Source organism: Argentina silus (genome assembly GCF_951799395.1).
Source record: "Argentina silus genome assembly, chromosome: 1".
Lineage (NCBI taxonomy): Eukaryota > Metazoa > Chordata > Actinopteri > Argentiniformes > Argentinidae > Argentina > Argentina silus.
This window is the reverse complement of record NC_139655.1, coordinates 30,990,596-31,014,810: the sequence shown is the minus strand read 5'-3', so window position 1 is coordinate 31,014,810 and position 24,215 is coordinate 30,990,596. Positions and strand designations below refer to the sequence as shown.

Below are 24,215 nucleotides of genomic sequence, written 5' to 3'. Positions count from 1 at the left end.
ATCCTACAGTACGCCTGCAGTGGTGTTTTTTAGTTTCACTACCCAACCTAATGGACCATACCCCTCTATATAAATTCAAATGTCTCAGGGAAAAATGAGAAAATGAGAAATAGCATCTCAGTGCTCGCCGCTGTGAATCCATTTGTGTATGTACCAGTCTCAGTGGGGGGGACGCATTTCGCTAAAGCAGTAATGTGTACGTTCATCCGCTGTGCCAACAATCAGCAGCGTCGGCCCTCTCTTTGAATAATCCATGAGAGAACACGGCCCAGAGGCATTCATTAATCCACCTCGCCTCGGCCTCCACTCCAAATACGACTCTGGGTTTGCGGAGAAGAGGACAGACAGCATACTAATGATCACATTTACACTTTATTTACACAAGCCATGCAAGCGCCCTTAGAACATCAGTGAGTTAGTCACATGGCGTTAGCTAGTAACAGCCATGAAACATTGATGGAGATAAAGGTTAATTGTTCTCCTCCAGGGGACTTTTGATAACTAATTGATACAGCCTATAGAGTATGCACAGCACCGCATATACAGCACCGCATGGGCCTTTGAAGAGGAAGGGGAACCATTTTTTGTTTCTTTATGGACTTATCAGGGAGTAATTAACAGTTGCGCCCTAAAGACAGATGTAATCAAAACATTGTTGTTGTACTCTTTGGAGCTTTGTGCAATATTATTCTTTATGGCTCTGTTGAGCAGGGTTCCCACTAGCTGTGTGTTGTTAGTGTCTCTGGCTGGTTACCCAAATGGTCCACAAGCAAGCAAAGCCAAATCTGTTTTTTTCTACTTTTATGGATGTGTTTGTTTGTTTGTTTATGTAGGATACAGGCACTTTCAGTTTCTGCGTTGCCCTTTTCAATCAAATTGCAAAAAAACATACTTGAATGCATTCAAGAATATGTGAAGTGAAAATAAATCCAATTTAGTTTATTTTGCTTCAAACAGTAAAGACTTGCCAGAAACTGATTGTGAGTGGCAAGGGACCATAGACTGGAGCTGTTCTGTGTGTGTGTGTGTGTGTGTGTGTGTGTGTGTGTGTGTGTGTGTGTGTGTGTGTGTGTGTGTGTGTGTGTGTGTGTGTGTGTGTGTAACTTTGCTGTGTATCACTACAGCATGTACATTAAGCTGCTCTCTATTGGACTCCTATGACATGTGCTGGGATACTATGATGCGTGTTTATGACTGTACCATACATCTGTGAAAGTATGCCCATGGCACTTAGTTCTTAGCCCTAGTTATGTATATGAGGAAATAACATAGCACATACAGTATCAGAACACACACACACACACACACACACACACACAAATCCTTAAAAATAACCTGTCCCACGGAAGCACCTGACGCAACAACTGTCTCCGATCTGAGGCTGTGGCATGCGGACAGCAGGCCCGGCATGCGAGCGCCAGTCGGCCCGCCTCCCATTTCAAAGCCAGGGTATACTGGAGCCAATAGAGGTTGTGTTCCCAACAGCCATCCGAGAGAGTTGACTCTTGACCCCGTCACCTGTACCTGGATCACGTCCCACTGCCCAACCTTTCATGTGTACCACCCTCTAACCCCTCTAACCCTGACCATGGCCTCATCTTTCAAACACTGACATGTATCACTTACCCAGAACCGGTTTGCTACATGGGATCCGCTCAAGGAATGTGTGGCGAACTAGAGAGAGTTGCTGCATCTCCGTTAGTTTTGTACACAAGATCATTTGAAGCAAATGATAGGTTAACATTATATCACTGATCATGTTCTACCTAGAGATTCTACTATACTATAACTGAATGTGCCCTGTCAGAAGTGCTGATAAGTCAGAGAAAACGCATGAGAGAATTCTCAGTTACTCTCTCTCTCTCTCTCTCTCTCTCTCTCTCTCTCATTCCTCCTCTCAGTGAGCTAGGTTGCTTTAACCTTGGCCTCGTCACTCCAACCATTCCAGCCTGTCTCTGAGCTTAAGCATGGGTGAGTGTATGCCAGGCGTAGGTGCAGTGTGTGCCAGCTACATGCCCACTGCCTGTCCAGCGAGGCCAGTTTTGGGCTCCCTCGTCTCTACTGATCAGTGATTTACTGCCCTGGGTGTAATGAGTGCCGCAGCCCAACAGGTGGCATTGATTATCACCGCCCAGGAGCTGGCACTGCCAGGATGGCCAAGGAAGGAGGAAGGGGGAGAGGCAAAGGGAGGCAGGGTGGATGGAGATGGGGGAGGGGGGGCTGGCTCAGAGAAAACTGTGAAGCTCATAATTGAGCCCTATACTAGGGAGCCAGGGGTTATCTCCTGTCCACAGCACAGTCAGCGTGTCTGCCGCTCTCACTGGGAGCTTTGTCAATACTTTTATGTGTGTATACAGCACAAACTCCCTATATGTCTTGACTTTATTAGTTTGGATTGAAACAATTTACCATATCATCATAAAAGTCTCTAAGGATGTTTTCACCCTGAAAATATTTCCCGGAATAGCATATGACCACTTCTCCGAGGCGCAACACAGCCTTATGGAAAGCTTATAGGGATCATACGCATTACGCCCATCCTCTCCATAATGACCATATCAAGCGAGATTGACGAGATTAAGGTGATTGCCCTAGGTTGGTGCAGTCTGCTGCTCGGATGGCTGGCGGAGAACCACAATTAAGTACCCGGGATTAAAAGTATTTTTGTTTGATCCCTCAGTCACACACGTCAGCATTAAAGCGAGCTCTCTGTAATATTGTCACTGCCCATTTTTGTCCTCCTTTCCCCAATGTTGCTCAGTTAAAAACACAGTCCTGGTATTACACTCCAGGATGAAATACTTGAGGGGAAATATGCAGGATTCTGAATGAGTTCCAGTATTTTGAGGCAGACTCCAGTTGCCATCCCTTGGTTATTGCATAAATCATACTTATTATTTAAGAAAACACTCATATACCACAGGGGCCGTGAAATTAGAATTTGTTACCGGGCTGCATCTCGTTTGTACTCCATTTGAAGGGTGAAGTGCAAATGTGCAGGTTTTGTAAGCACCAAGATATGTAAGAGCCCAGGGGACTAGAAGTGTTCCAGCTTCATGTCTGTGGTAAGAACAGAGGGTACTGCCGAGTGAGAGTTTTCTGAAGGGTGTTCACTTTTACATGGAAAAGCTAACAGTAAGCCGGTGATGTTGCAACCATCAAAGCCTTGTTCAACCTCTCCACCGGGGACTTGTTTGTGTTGTTTGATCTGAATTAATGTGTTTATTTTCATTATATATTCATTTACATAATGAACCATAGCTACATGGGGCTTCCTCATTGTCGCGCTTGCTTGTGTTTGTATGAACTATGAATGTAATTTACTTAGTTCTGTTTATATGTATAGATATTATGTTTTCTTCTCAGTGTTGAACCACATGCATATTTAAGGATTTATAGTGCTGTAAGTCGACATACAGTATTTCGGTAGCTTTTAACCAAGGATCTAGAACGCAATGAATTATATCACTGTCCGAACAAATTCAGTACTAGTTAGAGGTACTTGAAAAAAGTGACGGGACACATACCTGAACCAATTGATTTTCCAGGCCCAAGTGTCAGATGAATGGAGAGAGAGAGAGGGAGAGAAAAAAGACAGAAAACATTTGTCAATATTTTCACAATGTTCAGGAAATTATTTTTTCACGGCAAAGCAGCTGTGAACTCAACCAAAAAACGGATTTCTGACCTAGACGAGAATGTGTGTTAGTACAACCATCAATCAAACATACACAACATTCCCTAGCTGTCAACAAAGTTCAAGTAAATGCACAATTCTCAGCGGTGCATTCTAGTTAAACATTGTGTCTGTTAAGTAACATTTGTGAAGCAACAATTCCAGTTGTTGATTAATTTGGATGTAAAGTACCCATACGTCATGGATCATCAGTATACCTTAATCCATGGTGACAAACTGAACTGAACCAAGCTGGTACATTTCCAGTCAGAACTTTGGCTCCACCAACTTCACTTCAGAATTTGGACATGAGTTGCTCGTTCCAATTTATTTTCAATTCTACTTCCCAGTCAGATGTTGAGTGGGGTGCATTTCAGAGTGTTGTCACGATAGATGAAGGCTATTGGTACAAGCTGCGATAAGCGTCCTCCAAGAATAATATCTGTGGTTGCCTCTCTGCTGCATGTCTGCAAACAGTCAGAGGGGAAGCTGACATGCAAACACGCTGGCGCCTGATTTGAGGTATATTCCCAGCTGGTTTTCTTGACACTTTTTTACATGCCAGCAAGGCTATATATCTTAGCTGTCAAAGGCATGCATACATTTATCTGTATTACATATAAATAAATAATAATCATTATAATAATAATATCACACCTTTATTTGTACAGCACTTGCCACAAAATGACAAAGGGCTTTTAAAACAAATTACAAACAATAACAGATTAATAATGTACCTACAGTGGCAAGACAGAGTCAAAATAAAATGTTGATAATGGACACGTCTTGTGTGGTGCCAATGACTGTCACCATCAATGCGTGTGTGCATGGCTGGCTGTCTACATTATGTTTTTCCTCACTCCGCTAGCACTCAACAACAGCACGGTCACGGTCAGCAATGGCACTCTATTTAACTGAATTTAAGTTTGTTGAGGAATGGAGATTGCTATTCGCTACTGTGGACTTTATTGAGTGACACATAATGCACACCTCAGAGAAGGTGAAAACAGGTGAAAACGGTCCAGGAGCCAAGTGCACTCACACCTCACACCGCAATTAAAGACGGTAACTGCACAAGTCATGGAAATGTTATTTTCTCTTGAGATTGGTTAAGGTGCGACCATTTAGGGGAGGGGAGGCCCTTTCATGGATACTCTGCCCTCCTGATGAATGATGAAAAAAACTTAATGATAAAAAATACAAATACACCATCCAGGAGGGCATTTTGTGACCGGCAGGGCAAAGGGACAGGGGCTCTTGAGCCCTACCTGGGCATCTGCCTGAATCCCACAATTCCTCTGATGAGAGCCTGCTTGCTCTGTATGTCAGAGGACACAGACAGGCATCTCTCACATGATATTCCCATTTTCCTCTCCGTTTTAATAATTTCCTCTATTTCTGATTGATCTTTTTTGTTGTGTTATAGGGCTAGTATAATGCTTGCTCATTGCCTGGCATGTGTGAGCTATACTCAATCAAGAGAGCCCTCAGTAATCCATCTTTGGCTGTCCTTCCACTCTCCATTAGTCTATTCATGTTGTGTGTTTACACACTGGGCTGATGGCTTTATCATCTATTGCATTTCCATGAGGCGGATCATACAGTACCTGCCATACACACAGCGTTATGGCCCTAATATTCCATCAAACATGTTTTCCATTGGACTGAGAGCAGGTGATCAATCCTTAGGGCAGCCCTGTCATGAATATATAGTCCTCCACGGGACCCAGCTGTCTACATGGTGATCTATATACATACTTTTGTGCAAACCACAGGCGATGACTATGGCCTGTCGTAATAAATCTTTCCATAATCATGTGAATGGCCAGTCGAGGCTTAGGGGGACCTTGGCAGTCGTGCCAGTAAACGGGGGAGGTGATGATGAAGGGTAGCCTAGCATTAAAATCGAAGCTTTTTCATTCTTTTCAGTCAACTTGTGACCCCCTCACACACAGTTACTCTGTTGGAGCGTCATGTTGGATTTGGGTGAGTTGAGATATGGTCAGTGTTGGTCGGTCCTGCACCCTTCTTAAGTGGTCTAGGCGAAAGCCAGAAAAGCTCATTCTTGAAACACTTCTCACAGGGTATCCTGGATAGGGATCTACAGGTTCCTAATGTGCCATTTTAAGGAGAGCATCAACTCCCTGGGATCAATATCTCTTGTAACAGTGCCCCAGACTCAAACTGGCCATGCTGCTAATGTGTACATACAACTGCAACCAAATCCATACACTTCGAATAGACCTCTGACCAAGTCGGCTCGGTGGAAACTTTCGCTTTTCATAAGTATTTACACATCTCATGTAATACACCACCGTGCCAGATGCCTCTGAGAAGTACCATAAATCCTGGGGTTGGCTCCTAAATCTTTTTTGAGATTATGACTGCCAAACCTGTTCTGTGCTTTGGATTTGCTAAAGAGGCCGACATCTTTCCAAGCTCCAGGGTGCAAAGGGCTCTGCAGCATGTCTCCATCTAGTCAGATGGTGGTTCGTGGTGGTATGTTGCATGGTGCATGACTTGGATTGGTTCCTCCTGCCTTCCTCTCGCTCTGATTTCTCTAGAGCATGGAAACACGTATCCATCACATTTAGAAAATAAACTGTGATCAAATGGGCAGTTGGACAGAGGCGAGTTGTAATCTAATGTAATTATACTGTAGAGACCTTGTTATTGATCATGTTCTTACTGTGTGTCACATCCTAGAGTAGGTCAAATTCACTTAGTTTTGCTAGAGGCCCCTAATTTGTGTTGATTCATTCAATGGTCATACTCCTTGATTACTACCGTACATGTTAACCTAAATATCAATCAAACAAAAGCTACAGTAGGCAAGATTTATCCAAGGTAAATGTCTACAATAGGTTGCACAGGAGCTCTTGAGGGTTTATAGATGTGTCTGCATTGTTGTTTTTCTTGTTTTGTTGGTCACAGTATAGTATATAAAGAGATGCAATTTGCTGTTTCAACAATCTGTTTCAAAAGCATACACAGAACAGTCTTTGGTATAAGTTGTTTATGGGATACTCAAATTTAGCTTTGAACTTGAAGTGAACTGCTGTAATTGAACATGAATTGCATGATCCAACTTATAGTTAGTGGTTCAATCTAGGAATGAAATATGGACAACTGGTTGCCAGTTTTGGTTATATCTTGTACAGTGCAAATGTTGAGCGAGGGGTCCTACAGAAATAAACCATACGGATATGATTCATGTCTTTTATAGCTATGACAGACTCCAGATGATTGTGGTTGAGCTTTTTGGGGTTCAGGGAAAGGGGGGTGGGGGGTGGGGGGCACTATGGATATACGCACACCATGGAATCAGTTCCATCTCTTTAAAATGCAATTAAACATAAATCATTTCACACACAAAGCATTGTAATTTATTTGACAGTTTGAAAAACATACTTGGGGAAAAAAAACGTATTAAAAAAAGATATTTTCTCTCTGGGCTTGATACTGTACTCACTATAAAAGTAAGGTAGCGAGTACATTGTGAATGTGTTTATAGTTGTCAGCTTCACTCTCCACCAACAGGTGTAGATACAGTATTCAAGCACCATGGTCACCAAAATGAACACACGCATGGTACTGTAGGGAATAGGAGAGAAGTCTCATGCAACTGCTGTTCCTCCCATCTATCTCCACTTCTCCACTTCCCTCTCCTTCAACTAATTCCAGAGTCCTCCCCCTGATCCAAGTGGGGCATCTGTTACATTGGAGCGCTCGCCTGGGAGTCTCACGTCTCCGCATCCGGCTCTCCCAGCTAAGGAGACTTTCAACACCCTTCCGCTAAGGAGCCAGTAATTGGGATGCCCTCTGCCCTCACTCCCACAACCACAGAGTTAATGCTCTGATTAAATATATACACATCTTTAATTTATGTCCTAGACTTCCTCCATTCCCCGCCGGCACTCCCTCCTCAGGCTGTGGTTCTGGAGCTGGGGGCTGTAAAGTCATCTATCCTGATCGGGGTGGAACCTAGCTGGGAGACGTTGCCTTGGTGGTAAGATGGGATAGCTCCATCACTGGAGAATCCCAGTTATCTGAACTGGGGGACGAGTCCAAACAGCTGAAGATGGGTTAACTGAGTGGGGGGTACAGTATGTTGTTCCCTGTCTGCTCTCGCTATAGGTCCCACCAAGGAGGGCCACAACTCAACTCACTTATATTTTCATAAATCAGGCCTAAAATAAGCGGTGTGGTGGGTGGGAGAGAGAGTGAGAGAGAGAGAGAGAGGGGGGGGGGGGACCCACAAGGGGAACAGCTGTTTGAGAGATTGCTCCAATGTGTGAGTGCAGGAGAAAGAATCCTTTTGTTCCCTGCGGTTTGCCGCTCCACTGCGGACCTTTCATCTGAGGTGCTCGGACAAAGGCGCCCTCCATGTCGGATGGGGCAGCAACCGCAGGAAATGTGTGGGGGACTTCTAATGAGTGGGGAGGGAGAGCATTAATCAAGTGCAACTGTATACAGTACGCTGACTTTATAGTGTCTCTGATAGTGGTAAGTCATGCTGATGGGCATAGAATGGCTACTGGTGTAGAATGTGCCCAGTGATAGAACTAATATATACCTATGAGGTAGCTATGATGGCACTTCACTCTGTTACATAACAATGGTACTTTCATAGCATTGGATTTATTCATCTGAGAGTTACAATGACAACCAATCCTGTGATGACTTATTGGGACGTCTCACCAAAGAGCTGAATGTCTCTACTTTAACTCAAGAAGAAAGCACCGTCATGGAAAGCGATTTCGTTTTTCCTCACACAAAATGTTGAAAAAAATACATACACAATTGTTGTTGCAGGCATATGCTTGTATAAGCTTCATACCTTCAGACCTCCAACAATGCAGATAGAGTTACCCATTTTGCTGTGGTTCTGGGATGCTCCAGCCATGAATGTATACTCCCCATTGTTTCCATATAACTGAAAACATGGCTGTTCAACCGCAAATGCCGAAGGGCAACATTTGCAACTTTTACGAGTTCATACCAGTGATTCGTTTTAATTGTGTTTCCTTCATGGAATTGTTGTTATATACATTTCCAGGTATTGATGAAACTGATTCTCGGTTTAGGGATCAGTTTTATAATTAACAGTTGTGCAGTCGGTCATAAACAATATGATTACAATGACATTGTAATAAGCTGCCATCTGAAAGGGAACTTTTTGCCTAGGTCACATTTTATCTTGAATGTATTCAGAAGCGTGAAAGATGAGAGATAATTGTAGACAGAAAACCCATTTAGTGCATTGGAGCAAGCCACTTTGTGGTACCCCAAACACCAAAGTGATGATCCCACTTATTAATTACTTATTAATGCCTTATAAATACTTCATAACTAATACGTAAAGTGTTACTAAAGTACTAAAGTCAGTCATTTCAAAATGCTCCTTCAAATAAAAAGTAAAAATCCATTGAAAACTGGGAACTATTAAGCTTGAGAAACAAATGAAGGGTCTAATGCTTCATGTGGTTATTTTAGCACATTACGTAGTAATTAAGCCAGTATATTCATCATATTTGATTCTATGCTTCAGCTTGGTTCACTATAAGAAAGGCTGTCCCATGTAAATCATTCATCCAACTGACTTGGCACACTTGGAATTAATCTTATAATATGATGTTGGTTTCCCGCAACGCATGGTTGAGAGTTCCACATTTGACAGTCAAAAGAGAGCAAGGCTACCAGATGTTGGTTGATGTTTGCTGAAGATGAGCCTTTTAAGTCCCCATGCCCCGTCACTGAACTGATGAACAGCCTCCCAGACTCTATCCTCAGGACAAAACTTCTTAGAAGGGACACAAACAAACAGGAGTGAGAGAGAGGACATCCTTGCAGCAATTTAAAGGGGGAGAGGCAAGTCCCAGAATTTTTCCTGACCATGCGACCTGCCATTACTAAGGCCCTTCTTCTTTGTCAGGCCTCATGGTCAGGAAAAGCTCAGGGCCCTACTCAAGGTCTCTACTTGAGCGTTGAAGGATTTTATTACGCTGTCAAAGTCCTGATTCTATGGCATAATACAGTACATGTCTGATTCTGTGTGAGTCTGGTCAACATAATACTTATTAACAAATGCGTCATAGGTTACTCTACACGCTCAACCGAGAGACACAGACATAGCTAACATCAGCATGAAGTCTTGGTTCAGCGATTGTATGAAGTGGTCATATATAAAGGCTGTCTATGGTGAGGTACAGTAAAGGCTTCAAGGGACCGCTTCTGCAAGAACATTCCTGGCTTTCAAGAACAATTCAGTTTATTTTCGTTCTTTTGCACTGCTCTTGTCAAGCATCCACTTGTGTGGCCCTCGGTGCCTTCTGGTTTTGTAACAATAAGCAAATGTCTTGCCTACCTTTGTCTCCCATCAAAATAGAGTTTAGAATACAGACTTTAGATGCTTGGACAGGGTTCTAAGAATATAAGGCGAATTCTCTAGGCCTGCTCTGCAAAGTCATTCAACATTTTTGGGATACAAAAGGGGGCATGGGGGAAGGGCATGCACTAGAAAACCTCTGCTTTATTCCATTCTCATTATTTGCAGTGAAAGAGAAGTTTAAGTGCCCACCAAGTGTGTTTCTTCTTCCTTGATTTCCTCCCAAATGAGCTCTTGAGGGACTACTAAAGCAGCTGTTAAAGTGCCTTGCATTATCTTGTGATTGATATTTTTTGGAGGACACACTTGGATAAGCCAGGGCTTCCTGGCAACAACAGGCATATCCTTAGTAACTCAAGTATCATAAACAATCTTTACACAATGCCAACCTGTATCAAATAACTGTACTTTCCAGTAAACCAGGCCCCCACCAAGATGCCTGCTTCCTGCTGCATGTGTATGGTGAGCATGAATCATTCACCTTAGTAATGAATGCCCTCTTATGACCACTGACTTCCCTTCAAGTAATATTCCATCAGAGCTCTTGTAAGCAATTTACAGATATCTATATTAAGTCACATAGCCACAGAAAATCTTTCACCATTAAGCATACAGGATAAAGCATTACCCATGACTGCAGAGTACAAGCCCAGAATATGGTGCATCTCAGGTTATGGAGCTCCTCATTTTGTTGAGCTCTACAGAGTCTAGTCACAGCCTAGTAGCTATAATCTACGTAAGGCCAAAAGAGGCATCATGGTAAGTAATCTGCAGTAAAGGAGGAAATGAGACAGATAATATATCTCTCTAGCCCAGGCACTAGAGGACAGAGCCTAAACCTGCCCACAGCCTGTGAAATACACTCAGTTTCATTAGCCAACCCATAAATGGCAATAGCTGCTCAGGGCATGGTAGTGCCTATTAAGCACAGAGAATTATGGGAGCTATCAATAGGCAAAATTAGAGGGGAAATGATGTATAGGCGTGACAGGACCTAATTTCCACTCTTGAGTCGTGAAGAACTCAACTTTTCAGCACCCAACTTTTTCATTTATTTGAAAAAAGGTCTCTCTGAACTGTAAACATGTTCCAAACCAAATGAAATGAGACTGTGTTGTGCTTTTCAATACATATTGTGCAAAATAGAGAGGCAATGTTATGCTCTCTCCAAAGGCACCAGGCGAGGAAATTGCATGGTATATGTGTTTGTGGAAGAATTGCAAATGAATTCCCTTTTTGATTTATCAGTTTTTGTGGCGCAAGAGGCAGCAGTTATTCAAATAGGACTCAAAGGAGGCCTTAAAATGTCAGGGGGCCAATGGCTGTTGTTAAGGCATGTGTGGCATAAGATAAATATTTAGTTAATGAATGTTTACAGTATATAAGGCATATGTTGAGGTACTGTATTAATACAGTAAACATTATTTCATTTGATCCAGTGAACCAGGAAGTTGAAATGTTACCTTCCTGATCAACATCCATTCAAGTCAGTGAGCTCATCATTGGAAAATAATTGAGTCATATATAAGCGAAATCATTGTTAAACCAGAACGTGTTTGGGTTTATCAGTATGCATTGGGTTGATGTAAGGTACTATTTATTCCTACAATAGAAGTCATTTAAGAAGCCTTTTTCATCAGTTTGCAATGGCAGCCTGGCCACATTAATAAATCACCAAAGCATCTAGGGAGCATTATTATGACAGACCTGTAATTTGTGTGTCGTTGAATGAAAGAAGTGTGGGCCTTACTTAGCCTTCCTGTGTTAATAGAAGAAGCATCATCACTGTGAATTGACAAGCTCCATATGCATCCATAACCAAAGTTTTAATACAGTGCCATGAGCACAGAAATACATGGTCTTCAATCACCACTCTATTTACTGTTATGGACTAATGCACACAGCTAAAAATATGGGTGAAGAACAAGGGGACAAGGCCACCAAATGATAGTATGACTTTCGGCCTTCACCTAAGGCGCAGGACGGAGATCAGCCACGAAGAGCACACTCTGCAGCCAAACGGAGGCCTCTCCTGACATAGACACCAGCTTCTGACACAGCCAACTGTAGACTGGTGAATCTACCTCTTTCTCTTTCTTTTAATGACACCAATTCACCAGTTTGATAGCGTTGTTAAAGGGGTAATGGGGCCTCTGTATCAGGGGAGCATTGAAGACAAACACTATCAGCTGGGGGTCTGTGGCAGCTGTTGGTAATGCCTGAGGTTTCTAGAGAGGTTTCCTGATACCCCCTTCACCACATCCCACTCTGTCGCCTTTTTATAAAGACGTCTGGGTCATGTTTTTAAAGACAGCCATGCGTGACACGCCCCTGTGAACATGTGTCCCCGACATGTCAGCAGTCAAGAAATTGCTAATAGGGTAAAGTAGCAAGCAAGGAAAGGAAAGGCGAACCTCTACTACACCTTGGGGCATTTTCTTTGCTACTTTTTCGATTTCACTTATTTAGGTAGATACCTGGTACAGAAATTGCCAGGTATCTACATGGTACAGTGATAATTAGTTATTAGCAAGCACTACTAGGCACCACTGTGTGTGTGTGTGTGTGTGTATGCATGCGTGAGTGCGAGAGTGCGTGCATGCCTGTGTGTGTGTGTGTGTGTGTGTGTGTGTGTGTGTGTGTGTGCTTTTGTGTATTTATGTTTGTATGTGTGGGCGTTTGACCTTAGCATTTGTCCTTTGGACAGCAAGAGCCACAAGATATGCAGGGGCTTATTTTGCAGCGTTGTGTAAGGATGGTACAGAAGATAGTGAATTTAATACCCATGAAATAACAGGTGTCATTCACCTCAGGAATACAGCCTGAGTAAGCCAGGGAGATGTATTCCTCTAGTGCTTTATGTCTGACGTCTTACCATACATATCGTCAACTCATCTGTGTAGAGGTACTTTCAGTGACAGCTCATGATGAGTGAATAGTTCTGCGAATTCACTCGATGAAATACAAATCACACTGTAATAAATCCAAGCAGGCAATAGAATTGAAGACATTGATATCAGTTGGTGTCAAAGTTTAGGGGAACAGGGGCCCTGGCAGTGACCCTCATGCCAAACAGCGTGTGTCACGCTCAGTTGATATTGAGATGTGACGTGACCACGGTTGTGACAGTTGTGAGTAATGGCTGAGACCTGTCTATATGGCTGCCCAGTCCGGGTTAATGCCCAGCCTGAGACTGTTGGCTTGTGTCACAAGACACAGGGGACATATTAGGCCTGTTTGATGGCATTTTCAATGCAGTGGCACAAAAAAAAAAAAGAAAAACGGTTTGATTTTCAGACAGCCGGCTGCCAAGAGAAACACCTGCTGCGGTGCCGTATCCAAAGCATTCTGGGGCGAGCCCCCTGAGCGTTGCTCGGGGTGCTGGTTTGAGGCCAGGGGGGTCAGGCAGGGGGAGGACGTAGTCAGAAGGAGAGCTGTGTCCATGAACTTTAAATGCAGGCCGAGTGGTAAGCGACTGACCAGTGAGGCCCAATGATGACAACTTGGAGGGGTCTGAAACTAAAAACCCTGTCAGTCAATCCCAAACTTGGCTGTAGGGGAGAGTAGGGGAAACAGGGTGGCTTGTTTCTTTATTTTTCTTTCAAAAGGAGCTTATTCCTGGAGGTGTTGGTGAAGGCAGGGGTGGAGGACTTGAACCCCTGCTCAGGCATTCCATGGCCTAGACCTCTCAATTATATTTTAGAAAAAATGGTTGTGAGATATTGAGCTTTCTTTTTCCCTCCACAATGGTATTGAAAGCAGTGATGTAGTTACTGATTATTAGAGCTTTCACCTGACTTAACAGGTTTTTTTTAGTCCCAATTGGAATGGATAGCTAAGCAATGACATAGGGAGAGTGGCTCTTTTATAATTGCCTCATTTAACATCTGTCATTTGAAAAAGAAAAGACTAGTGCTGTTAGGAGTGGATTTCACAATCTCAGTGTGCTCACTCAAACAGGGAGTAATTTCCTTGCCATTAATCAAATCAGCCCTAAGCCCAGTAAAGAGGCAGCTTCCTACAGACCACACTCACTTTTCAACACTAAGATGAAGACAAATGTCGATCCTTGTTGAATCAGAACTTCATTCTTCTTACTGATCAGACCAAGCCCAGTGGAGACAAAAAGGGAGAAAAAGAGAGGTGGGCTCCACTTTCACAGTGCATCCTCCTCCTCTATCTACCATCTATTGCCTCTGTCTGGGCCAACTTCAGTCTGTTCAAGCAGGGCTTTTATTTCTGATGGCTCCAACAACTGATCTGCTGCTGCTCTTCCCAAAAGCATCCTCCTCTGTCTCATACTGTTCATCTCCAATAAGGGAATGCAGGAAACCTGCTAATCCAAAACCTGCCGCTCCAAAAGGAAGCGTTGCAGCCATGACATTGGACACCGACCTGGCCCTATGTTAATATCCTGTTTACTCGCGCAGGGGATGAACGGCTGGATTCCTGACTCTGGTCCAGCGCCAGACATTTAAAACGCACTTGGATTGGAGTTGCCAGCTGCTCTAGCATCTCACCAATCCCCTTTTACCCTCTCCCTCCCCAACACACACGCACACACACACACACACACACACACACACACACACACACACACACACACACACACACCTTAACCCTTGACTCCCCCCCCCCCCCACCCTCTGCCACATTTCATACCAGGAGCTGTAAGCACATGGATCAGAAGGCAGGCGCAGAAAATCCAGTAAAGTTTGAGTGATTCTGGCAGACTCCTGCTCAGCTTTGGCCACTTGCTTCCCTATAGCACATCTGCAGTTGACATGATTTGAGACAGCCTGTCTCCCTGAGGATTTAACATCTCTTTAGAGTCAGACCACTGTAATCTGACCATATGCTTACACACAATTTCATTATCAGAACTCAATTTCTGCCCTCAGGCTCTGCTAAACTGAAATTAGGTTAGAGATCATCAAGTCAAACAGGTTTTCCACAGTTAAGCTGACTAGTCAATCTAAAAGTCACAGGGGACAACCTGTCCCCTCTTAATGTAAACAGTAAAGTATATTCTGTGGTTTATCTGAAGATTCTAACTGTAAACAACAGAGATTTCACACCAGACCACGGAAATATGGTCAGAACCATACGAGACCATGAATGCCTTGGCCACTGTTGAAGACAACACACAGTCCAATCATGTCAAAACTGTGCAAAACTGGGGCGCTTCATGGCATAGCACACTAATGCGCATACCACATAATCGCGAGGTTCCTGGTTCGATTCCGACCCTCGACATATCTTGCATGTCATCCCTCCTCTCTCTCACCCATCATTCCTGTCAATCTCTACTGTCTCTATCCCAATAAAGCAGAAATGCCCTAAAAACATATTTTGAAAAAAACTGTTATTTTTCAAAACTGAAAAACAGCACTGCACCAGAAGTACTGTACTGCTGTCTGTGTGTGTGAGTGGCACTGGCATCTGAGCGACTGGTGTTTGTAATGCCAGGCCCTCACAAAGGCCTCCCACCGTGAGTCAACACACACGCCGTCTCATGAAGATGACAGGGCCCCATCAAACACATCCACACACAAAGAGATCTCTTGGATGCTGACAATGTTGGCCTTTCATCAAATTGGTATAGCCTGCTTCAAAAGCCAAATGCTTCTCCACACAGTTGCTATGATACCAAACATACAAACGCAACAATGCGCAACAGAGGGCCGTCATAGGGCCATTGTCCGAGGTCCAAAAACCAAATGAGAATGTGCTTGATTAACTTTTATGATTAAAAAGTTTAGGTGACCAAAGGGGGAAGGGGTGGGGGGTTATGTGGGGCAAGAAAGATGGAGAGGCAGTGTGAGCTGAGTTCATCTGAGAGAGCATGTACGCAGACTGACAATATGAACAATTTGCATAATTTCATCAGACCCCAAGTTCAGAGGCTGTTTAGCTGCTTTACTAACAACCTTATAAGCTGGAAAGCTAATTAAAAATTCTGACACTGATATCCTAATCTTGCCAAGGTTTCACATCCTGTTCTTTGAGTATATTCCTTAATAAGGGTATTGGTTTTGCATTTACATGTACGCCTACAGAGTTCCATATATAGAGGATCAATATGACAGTGTGAAGCTCCGGTCATGATCATTAAAATGAGTAGACTGTCTAGTTGCCTCGTGAATCCATTTGCTTGGATACACTAAAGCTCTCCACTTTTCTTTGGTGAAAACATAGATGGTACTCTTTGGGAATCAAAGTGTGTGCATGTGTGTGGTTGTGTACACATACATGCACACATGCATGCACGCACGCACGCATGCATGCATGCACGCACACACACACATGTGCGCATACACGCACACACACACACACACACACACACACACACACACACACAACAAATCTACATATTGTGATTGTAAACCAGCACACATATCACCGGCTATAAAAGAAACGGGTACCATGCATCTACTTATGACAACCTCAAAGTTTCAAAATAGCTGCTCTCTTATTTTGTTTCCAAGTTGCTTTCCCCTCTAAAACCTCCCTCATTGTGCTCTACAGCAGACTGGTACAGTACATACACATTTTCCAGTATTTTATGGGACATCTCCAGTAATGGGTGGAGTACCTTTGATTTGTGGCTTTTCCTAACCTACCCACAGTGTGAACACTTAGCTCCCTGCTGTCTCCCCTCCATTGCAGCTGGGTATTATGTTTGTCATAGACACAATACTCTCTCTCCTAAGGGCTTGAGCTCACTGTTGGCAGGGATCTCGGTTTGGACACTTAAACTTGCCAGCGAATCTGGGTGGGCAGCTGGTGTAACTCTAGCTCCTCATGAGCCAGGCCAAGTTCTAACTCTGTGCTGCCTGAGGGCACTACGTCTAACCTTACAGGCCAGTGCCCTGCCTAGAACCACTGGCGGGGGGGGTTGTTCTCTGCTCCTCTAACCTTAATTGGAAAGTGGAGGTCATTTGACATTTAATTAAGGAGCACAGGTTAGCCTAGCAATCAATCTTTGGTGACGTAACAGGCTTTAGTTCTCCATTTGATTTTCGCTAGCCTACACATGAAAGGAAGAGGGAGAGTGAGCTATGGGGCATTCCCATTCCCACTCCCACGGAGAAGTCATTACCAGTGAGAACCTCGCCCACGTTCACCATCTCTCTCAGGTGCAGAACAGAGAGCAGCATGGAGAACAGTGATGCCTGCACAGTGTATCTCTTTAACCAGACATTTCCATTGTGCTCCAGGTTTAAAAGGGATTTCAGAGATGACGGTCATAATGATGTGGTTGGCCTTAGATCAAAGCTTATAGATTAAATGGTTGGCAAGTTATCAAGTGCAAATTTCCAAACAAATTGAATTTGTATAATAGATGTCAAAAGCAGTTAATTGGTAATGACCTATGCGTATATTATGTAGAGTGTGAATACTCTACTTACACATGTAATTCAACATGGATTTGAAATATTAAACCACTAATAAAGTCATTTGCGAGTTCCTTTTTTGGGCTCACACTACAGATATATATATAAGTACATGCGACATGGTAGTGTGTATGGGATTGGGATTATGAATCTGGCAATGAAGCACAGTGTGAGGTAGTGTTCTGGGAGAGGGAGGTATGCCAGGGTGTCGCAGACAGTGGGCGCTTTCTCAGGACAGCCTTTGGTGTATGGTACTTTAATCCAAGCACAACACCAAATCCGTACGAGAGTCAGAGCACTGCCTTGTCTCGGCCCGAATGGCCCATGTTTACCAGAGGAGACGAGCTAATACCATCTACGTCGACACTGTGTCATGATGACGTGAGGCAGGAGCCCTCGCATTAAACTTTCCCTGCCCAAGGAGCCTCACCTTGTTTAATGTGCATAATGTCAAATCCTGAACATGCATCATGGTCAGGACAATTTCATGGTAGTATTTGCTAAGGCAGTAGATGGGTTTTACACAGTAACTTGTAAACAAGGACATATGCATTTAATTTGGAAGTTGAATAATTTGTCGTTTGTGCTCCGCGCGACTACAGCTTGTATATTAGCTGATGTATTAACAACCATGTAACTCTAAGTTGATATGAGATTGACTGGCAACAGTGCACAGGTCATATAGAGCGTAATTTTTCAACCTATCAACAGCACACAAACTATCTACATGACTTTAAAACAGCATGTAGTACACATGCACACTGTAGCTTGAGGGCACATATGCCATGGTGTGTCTCTAAGCACCTTTGGGTCAAATTAAGAAAAAAGATTTTCAGTTGGATAACCCAGATGAACCAACCTAATAGCAAAGACTGGGCATGTTGATTTTCATTAGTGACATGAGAAGACCATATACAGTATGTTCTGTAGGTCAATTAGCTTTTTATGCCTTGAGGTCACCTATGTTTAATCAATACTATTCATGTTGACTTTCACAGAGAGCGTGAATGCATGCTTTAAGTATGTAATTGGCAATTTGACATTAATAAAACCCAGGGGAAATGATAGAGGACACGCTTGAATCGGCAAAAACGTGAACATATTGCCATGTCAGCTTTTTTACCAAGGCATAATAGTAAATTAATGTATAGAAAGGATATCTTTCTCCATATTGTGGGACTGATAATTATATTAATTCTGTGCTGAACATTTTTGTCTTCATCGTTGAACATCACCCAACCGAAAAAAAAACCCATTGCTCTCCGCCCTTCCGCTGGGGACTTATTTTAGGAGATATAACGGGACAAATCTGTTGATGGCCTGACCTCAGCGATCCTTTGACCATGTGACATGTAATGAAATGCGATTGGCTGTAATTCATACTGTAGTGCCTAGCACAGCCACAACATAAAAAAAGTGAGTTTCCTAAAAGAGGAAGTGCTTTAACAGCATGTCGTCTAAGGTGGTTACAGCTGTCCTCACCTTGTTTGCAACCAACCACATGATCAAGCCTTCCCAATCTGCAGACTCAATAACACAACTTTTTTCCCTGCCCTCAGGGGGTTTTTGGTTCTGTATTTGTGTGCGGCACTAAAGAAGAATGTTCAAGGTACATGTTCAGCTCAATAACAGTAACTATAATGAGTGTTATGCCTCAGTTCCTCTGTCCTAACTAGATGAATGACCTTCACTTGAAAGACAACACTGCATTATAAACTATCCCTACCAATTTTGAAGACATGAGAAAACCTTTCTCATATTGTATAATAAGGTCTGTACCCTCTGTGCAAAACACATCTTTAAAGCTGCCTGTTTGTGGCCTTGCCTTTCAGCTGTAGGACTGGTTTTCAATCTGGCTGAACTACTGTATCTAGAAAACCCATGCTTAAGTTAAGCAAGTTCTCACATTTTGCTAGTGGATGAAAATACCAAAGTTGCCAGATGCTATTTGAGATGCTAAACAGAGGGGTATGGGGATCCAGTGACAGACGTGGCTGATCTCCTCTCAGCCCATGGCTTTTGACTTTGAGCCCAGTTGTCATGTACTTTGGGGAGAGCCAAGGGAGGAACAGGTGCCTGGACGTTTTTACAGTGGCACGGCTCTTCATGCCAATAGGCCTACTGGGTGGCTCAGGGCTCTAAGCAGGCACCCAACTTACAATCAAGGTAGATCAAGGATCTCAGAGTTGAAGGGTGGAACAAAAGATTGCCATTTCATGTACAGGTACATGTGTTCAGAGGAGAATAGTAGCCTACTGTACATAAGTGATCCTCAGATTCCAACAGCAGGTGTGTCTGGTTGACCCAGTTCCCTGGTAGTGGGCAGGCTTTGAGGTCTTTACCACTTGACTTATGGACAGTCCCACACGGAAATGAGCGTGTTGTGTACTTCTACAGCTGTTATGAATGGGGATGATGATCGCTAACGTAATACTGTCGCTCAACATATTGTGTCAATAGAGACGACCATACATGACCGGTTGTTCCTGTGATCATGCTACAGTATCATCACATCCCATTCCTCAGTGGCATCTATGTCAGGGGATGGATTTCAACAGTCTTCAACACATTTCTTTGAAAATGTGATTACTGCCAAATACCAATAGCAGATCATATAGTCTATCAACTGGGCAATTGTGGATCATGACAGAGTGATAAGTACTATCTTACCAGCAAGTGTTGGTCCCACTGTGCTAGTAATGTGAAACGGGAAATGGGAATCTTCAATACTAAGGTGCTATGCTTTTGCTAAGCCAGTCACCATCAGTAAGGACCAATTACATGTCCATAGGACTCTGGCATTACCCCCCACCAAATCAGATACACAAGGCAGCTGCTCAAGAATTTAACATGGATTATATAGCAGGGGGTTGTGGACTTGGTGTGTGTGTGTTGAGAGTGTGTGTTCAAACAAAAGACATTGATTACAACATGCTGGTTTGTTTCTCAACAAAGATTTCCGATAGTTCCCACATTGTAAACGTTTCACCACAAGCTCTCATTCTGATAAGCATTTCCCAGAACAATGGCTGACCAACATGGGCATCCATCAATCCCACAGTGCAACAGTGTGTTTTGGCCTGGAGGTGCTCATAACTTTGGGACGACTGGGAGTGGATGGGGGAGAACCACTGGGATAGAGGAGTGGAGACATACCGAGCTGTTGTAGCTTCAAGGCACAGCACATTAACTGGTTCCACACGATTTGAGAAATCTGTCCTTGGCCAAAGCTCGTACCACACACACAAAAGAAAATATGCACAAAGAAGGCAAACATTCCATTTTGGTTTCGGGCTAAAGACTAAATAACACTTCATTTTCTAAATAACCGACAACGTTAATGTCTCCAGGCATTTTTTGTTGGGGACAAAAACTTTTCAATCTGTTTTGCTTTTTTGCCACGTTTTTCATTGTGTTCACACTAGTCATACCATACTGAATGTCACACATTTTACTCCAAATACTACCCTTAAAAAGAGTTACTGTATTATATTATATCCTAGTTTGTTCTATTCTATCCTGGCAGAACACAGATGACCTTGCTGTTTACTGGAGGTGCCTTTGAAGCGCCCTGGTGGGGTGAGTATTCCAGGGGTCAGGGCTGGGGATTTCAAGCCAGCTGGAGAGTAATTTCCCCACTCACGCTGCCACCTCGCCAACACCTCCAGGGATTCAAGGTTGACACTGTTAGACATGCGTCTCATTCCTCAAACTTGTTTTTGAACAGTGACCCTTGCATCTGAGCTTAACTTGACTTTGAAGTGCAGTGGGGATACAATTGCATTTTGATTCAGTTTATATATGTCATTTAAAACTGCCCTTTTCTGGGGTAGTGAAAAGTCGGTGGAAAAGCAGAATTGTGTAGATTGTTCAGATATCTGTATTTTTGTATTTCAGAGAGTTGAACAGATAATCAATTGTCATATATATATATATATATATATATATATATATATATATATATATATATATATATATATATATATATATATATATATATGCTTTAAGTAAAACAATATGACCATGTGTTGCTCTCAATTACTGTATGCTCTTCTTTTACTCATAAAGAAATGCATTTTAGATACAGTATATGGACTGTATATTCACGTGACCTTGAGATACATCTTTTTAGTATAAGCTTTCACGGACTTACTTATCATAACAGATGGCTAGAAAATCTCATGTTGTCCCCTTTTCTATTTCTGTCTAAGTGTTGTTCAGCTGCCTGGTACGCTATTCTAATGTGAGGTCTCTAAGGTCAAAGGCCTTGTCCACTCTGAGTGCACCAGAACATAAACAGTGGGCCGCCATTCACCAGCTTCCCCTTCTGTTGTCGTATTTACGTTGGCGTGGTATTGTGGCCTAATTTAAAAAAAACACTGGTCAATCTAAATCTACCCTGATTGACATTACAGCTAGAGCTAGCACTCTGTGTTTATTTCTGTGGCAGGTAAGCATGCTCCAGTTAAAAGATTGAGAATCAAGAATATAGCCAATCCTTGGTACTCTCCTGAGCTCTCTGAATTAATCAAGGAAAGAAACTTAGCTTGGGCTAAGGCTCGATCTACTGACTTAGCTACTATTTGGCTATCCTTCAGACAGCTCAGAAATAGATTTACTGCCATGATCAAGAAGACTAAATCAAGTTACTATTTAAACATTTTGGAAAGCAGTTAAAATCACTGAAATGCAATCTTATATTTTAACAGGACAATTCTCTCTGCTACTATTCCCAAAGTATGGAAAGTGGTCAATGTATCCCATAATATTGATTACAATGATCTGCATATGTGTACCCTGAAGGGAGCCCAAATTGAACAAGTGCCTCATTACTTGGGTATTTGAATTGATGATAAACTGTCCTTTAAAACGCATGTTGATCTCTCTCTCAGAGCTTGCTACTTTTTAATGTCCTACTGGTACCACAGAATTAGGAAAAACTGCTTTCAGCTACAGCTCCTCAGACTTGGAATGCAGGGGAGACTAAGGTTGGTGCACTTGGTCCCACACAGTCATTTTAAGTCATTGGTTAGGGACCAGCTCACAGAGGCATGCTCTTGTTTCGATTAATTAGTGTGTGTATTTTGTATTTTACTGTGTTGTATATTTAATATGTTGTTTTGTATTTATATTGTGGACAGGGTGCACCTGCAAAAGTGATCTGTGTGTTCCCTGGATAAATAAAGGTTAAATAAAAATTGTTTAAAAAATCTGTGGCATCTCCCAGCGGCATTGCTGTCTCAGAAATGTGAGTATTGATGGATGAGCTCAGGGAGGCCTCCTCAAAGACGGATGGCCGTCTGTCTGTCTCCCATCCCTGGGCAAGACGGCCATGAGTCTGCCTGCCTGTCTGCCTGCCTGTCTGCCTGCCAGCCTGGGCCTACCTCTGTTTGAAACCAAGTGATGGTATGGATATGATATATCAGGCACAGTAGTCATACGCTCTCTGACCTCATTTTGACTTGATGCCTTTGACCTCATGTTGGTCATCACTGGTTAAACATGCCATCCAAGAAAAGCTTCCTGAGCACATTGCAGAACTGATCATCAGGGAGTATTGAGCTGTCTTTTGTACTCTAATGCAACCTCCAGTAGCTGCCAATACTCACAAGCTCCTCCAATGAGCCATAGCTCATGGTTCCATGGCTTTTAACTCGGTGAAAGAAAACACCCCAAGAGTATCCCATAGCCATATGAGTAGATTCTCCAAGGATATGGGGCTTAGGGTCTTGGCTTTGGTCAGCGAAAAATGGCATATTAAATCATCTGAAAAATCCTAAAGGAAAACAACATGTGATCCCGGAGGATTAAGGGGGCTACTAGTTTATCCTGAGCAGAAAGTGAGATGGCAGTAAGGTCCTAATTGAAGCTGTCAGGCTTTACCAAAGCCACCTATCCATGGAAGGCTGTACAGCTGCCAGGTGAGTGGACTGTCAGATGGAGTGTTTTGTTTCGAGTGGCTAAGTGACCTTATTGCTTAGAGGAGATTTGGAGTGGAGATGTGAGTCTGTTATCACACTGGCTGTAGGTAAAAGGGGACGAGGTAGTGGAGGCTGCATGCAAACCTTTGTCACATCAAACATACACACAATAGAAGAAAGCTTTTAAAACAGTCAAGCTGAGTTTCTCACATGATATGATATTAAACAGTATCAATCTATTTTTTTTCTTCACTTTATTTGGCAAATATTAACTAACAAAAATGAAATGAATGCTCTATGTGGTGTTACATCAGGGATATCAGGCACAGTATGAGAGTATGGCAGACATATCTAATTTACACCCCCGAGGGTAAACAGAGACACACAACAGTGTGTGAACACACGCCTGCCTTTCAGCTTCCTCCCTCCCTATCATCTGTTTTCTGTTTGAGTGGCACAATTTAAACACCAGCAGCCGGGCAGGCGGCCTTGCAGCAGAGCCCCAGCCCCTCGCCTCCCCTAATCCCCAGCACAGCCAGCCTCGAGCCCAAGCAGACACTCACCCATCCCTGGGGATTCACAGTGCTCTCTGCCAACACCCCCCCCCCCATGCCCCCCCTCTCCCAGCAGGCCCCATTCACAAAACCCATAGGTGGAATACAGGCCTGTTGGGATAGAACAAAGCCTGGCCACATGTGTGCACACCTCAGGTTACTCCCTGGTGGAAGTGCACAGCTACACAATGGGGATTATTGGCAGGCAACAGGAATCCTTCCTGATCACCTATGAATATACAATCCCTTGGGATTGACTAATCAGATACAAATTAGTCA

General features: G+C 43.2%; 1 protein-coding gene across 1 annotated transcript in view; it reads right to left on the bottom strand.

Moving 5' to 3' along the window:
• The window catches only part of col25a1 (collagen type XXV alpha 1 chain), a 142,545-nt gene that overhangs the window by 100,820 nt on the left and 17,510 nt on the right, over positions 1 to 24,215 (bottom strand). The gene's annotated exons all lie outside the window — the stretch shown is intronic.